Here is a 4366-nt window from a genome sequence, read left to right as displayed (position 1 = left end):
CAATTATATGACAATAAAATATTACTGAACCAAAGCACATGCTTCTATATAAATAATTATATTGTATCCTAATGAATACTTGAACTTATTAAAATTCACTCAAAATTGCAATATCACAATGTGTTGATCAAAACATTAAAATTCAATGAAGTAATGCTAGAAAAATCAATTTTAACTTCTCATATACCGAAACTAATGCAGAGAATATTTCTTATGCTGCAACATACTATACTTACCATGCTGGTGCACAGGGTCTCTATTATTATGCAAATTTTCATTCTTGGTTAATGTCTTGATTATTTTACAATATTTGTATACAAAGGAACACTGGCAAAATATGAGATCCGATAAAATTAATACCAGAGTTACTAGATATAAAATTTCATCTATCCAGAAGGTAAACTAAAGATATGTCTTTACAAGATGAATTTCCCCATTTTAGAAGAGAGGTAGACAGTAGAGTTGATTCTACAACAGATTGATATCTGGTAATTACAGAGTCCTTAGCCTCTGCCTTGAGAGATGGACCTCATCTCCTCAAATGCCGGCTTTGATTAAAAGGAAGACAAATGAAAACCATTTTCTTGGGTCTTTCCTGCCCATTTCTGAACCGACATACACATTTAAATTCCATTTATTTTTCTTTCCTAAGTGCTTATACCTCCCACCCCCAGAACATATTGTCAGCTCTCTTTCAGTCTCTGCAGTAGCTCAGACCCAGTGAAAAGAATGCATGAGATCATTCTGTTTCAAAACTAATTAGAAAAAGACGAGGAGCAGTAACTTTTCATGGAAGAATAAGCCAGAAAGAACTTGGATAAGAGAGAGGTCTCAGGGGAGTCCTAATTGGAAAAATCGGGAAAGGTCGGAAATAGCTTGCTCTATATTTGCATATGAAAAAGTTCTGGATGGTGGAAGACCCCAGAGACTTTGAATCAGAATTTATGGGTTTTTATTCCAGCTCCGACACTTTGCTGTGTGTCACCTCTGCGGGACTTGTAACTTCTCATGAAAGAGAGATAATATCTATCTCACAGGTTTTGAGGATTACCTCAGATAATTAGTATAACAGGACTTTATAAAATAGATTGTAGTATGCTAGTGTAAGTTATTAAGTTAGAAAGGCGGTGGCTCAATATTCTTGTTAAATGACTAATTTACTCACATCAGTATTTTTGGAAATAACTATACAATTGGTCATTATTACATTTTATTTTTAATAAACGCTTTCCTACATGTGTTCTTCTCCTCTGAGTTCATGAAAAACAATGACTGGACAAGTCAATTCACTTAACATTATTGAGGTCTCACTGTACGTCAGGCATTGTGCTAGGAAATTTGAATGCATTATTTTCCTATGTAATCCTTACAATAACTTTATAAGGGTAAGATTTTCTCTACACATAGGAAATTGTGGCCTGGAGAAGTGAATCAGAGTAATATTTTTATATATAAAACCTCTGTGTTTTTCCCCTATATATTTCTTGTCCCTCATTCATCTGTAGCGAGGGTATTTTATGCCTAATGCCTCAGGAATGGTAAGACACCATAGAATTTTGTAATTTCTGATTAAAAAATCCCCATTTCTTTCTCAAACTGTAGTCCAAAGAGTAACTAATAAGAGTAGTTTTTTTTTTTCATTTTCTAATATATAATAGAAAGTTTTGCACATATCTTACATTATTTCATTTAATACTCTGAAAAACACTAGGAGATATGTGCTATGATTATATACATTTTATAGAGCCTTACCGGTGATTTTATAAAACCTTACACAGGCCTGAAATAAGGTACCTTTCCCAGGTCACATCGATATTAAGAAATAGAATGAGGCTTCAAAACCCTCTCAGCTTCGCCCCCAAGGAAAGACCTGAGAGACTGGAGAGGTTCTTAGGTTCTTAGGTTCTTCTGCCTTTGAGATGAGTCCAACTAAAGAGGAAATGGTTTTTAAAATAAATAGCAGATCAGGAGATCCCAGGATAGAGCGCATCTGTGCCCTTGGAATGTGGTTAGACACTGCAGCAACTGCAAGAGCCCCGAGTACTTCTAAGTCCGCCATCAAACCAGAGTAGAACACATGTTAGCATGGTACATCCAGGCAGACGGCCAAAATGTAGCTTGTTGAGCTCATACCATAACCATGTGTACCAGCATTACCAGCAAAGTAGTCTAATTTTTCCTGATCCATAGAAAAACACAGAAAGGGAACATATCATTTAGCAACAATGTTGCTAAATTTCTTAGAGCTCCAAAAGAGCTCAAGATCAGCCCAATCTCCACAGGGCCTCTGAAGTGGGGAGGATGGCGGAGTGGGGGAGTGGAAATACCAGAATTAACCAAGAGAGCTGCCCAGACGTGAGATGCCCATAACAGTGACTGCATGCGGAAATTGGAGGACACAACGGGATAACCACAAAAATAGGTTTTTCATGAAGCTATTGAAACTTAAGGTTAAGGGCTTCCAACTTGCATGAGTTCCTCCAAGGACATGAAATGTGTTGAAATTACCTTATTATTTTCCAATATTTAATTGAAGAATAAATTACAAAATTATAATCCACAGATTTAAAACGTAGAGTTCAATGAACTTTGACAAATTTATACCTTCATGTAACCACCAATCATATCAAGACAGAACTTTTCCATCATCCTGGAAAGTTATCTTGTGCCCCCATCTGTTATATCCCACACTCAGAGGCCAACACTCTTCCTATTTGTTCTATTGCTTTTTTTTCTAGATTGTTTTGGCTATCCTAAGTGTATGTATTTCCATATAAATTTTAGAATTGCCTTGTTAACTTCTACAAAAGACTTTTTTTTTTTTAATTTTTTGTTTATTGCAGTAACATAGATTTATGACATTGTAAAAATTTCAGGTGTACATCATTGTACTTCTATTTCTGCATAGATTACATCATGTTCACCACCAAAATACTAATTACAGCCCATCACCACACAAATGTACCGAATTATCCCTTTCACCCTCCTCCCTCCCCCCTTCCCCTCTGGTAACCACCAATCCAATCTCTGTCCCTATGTGTTTGTTTATTGTTGTTATTATCTACTACTTAATGAAGGAAATCATACGGTATTTGACCTTCTCCCTCTGACTTATTCACTTTGCATTATACCCTCAATGTCCATCCATGTTGTCACAAATGGCTGGATTTCATCGTTTCTTATGGCTGAGTAGTATTCCATTGTGTATATATACCACAACTTCTTTATCCATTCGTCCCTTGATGGGCACTTAGGTTGCTTCCAAGTAAGACTTTTAACTTGGCAAGAATTAAACTCTAAATTCTGTCTCCTTAGTACTCAGTACCTGCTGATATCTCAACTCACTTTCAGCCTTCAAGCTGTTGCTTTTTCTGAGGAGCTTGGGGGTCTCACCCAATGCATGCATAATTCAAGAAACAGCCAAGGGTCTCGGGGGAGTGTGCGTGTAGGTTTTGGGTACATCCATTTATGATTCCCTCTTTTATGGTATTCTTTTCTCACTTTCCACCTGCTTTTGATCTTGAACTCTGGCCTCTGACTTCTCAGTCCATTATAACTTTACTGCTTGAGATCTATTTTACAGGTACTGTTTGGCAGAAAAAAGCTAGATAGATCTGTGGGTCACCCAGTCTCTTTCCCTTCTTTCAAGGATCAAATACCCACTGGTTTCTGCCTAATTTTGGTCACCCTACAGTATCTTCACAGTTAGTTTTTGAAAATAATTTGTCTAGCTAGAAAGTGTAATTATCTTTGGAAGACATTTTAGTTTTCTATACAATACTCTGACATTTCTATAAGCTGGACCTATCATTTTCTTTTTAAAAAATTCACAGAAATAATATATTTTAACTGCAATCTCTTGAGAACACTGCCTCTTTCCACACTGACTTCCACTCTACCACACTTCCACTCATGTAGGCTATCATTAGAGTTTCAGGCTCTTTAGGGATCTGGCAAAGGAAAAGTGGAGTTGGCAATACATACAGTTTGAGTTGACTGAGATATATTTAGGTAATTCTCAAACATATTATTGCCAGCATCCTGTGAATGAATGGCTTCCTGGAATACTCTTACTGCCCATTGCCCTTTCTCAGCTTATATAATAACCTGAGTGTGTAGTGCCAGAGGTTACCTGGCACAAGAAATATATGGGTAGTGGGTGAGGACAAGATTTGAAATATTCAAAACCAGAAGATATTTCTTTTTTTTCCCTTTAATAGACTTTATTTTTTAGAACACTTTTAGATTTAAAGGAAAATTGTGAAGGTAGAACAGAGGGTTTCCATACACCACATACCCAGTTTCTCTTATTATTAGCATATACTCGTACGATACATTTGTTATAATTAATGAACCAAAATTGATA

The sequence above is a fragment of the Ceratotherium simum genome, chromosome 10 (genome assembly GCF_057802395.1).
Source record: "Ceratotherium simum simum isolate JZ-2026a chromosome 10, ASM5780239v1, whole genome shotgun sequence".
NCBI lineage: Eukaryota > Metazoa > Chordata > Mammalia > Perissodactyla > Rhinocerotidae > Ceratotherium > Ceratotherium simum.
Note: the sequence above shows the minus strand (reverse complement) of the source record.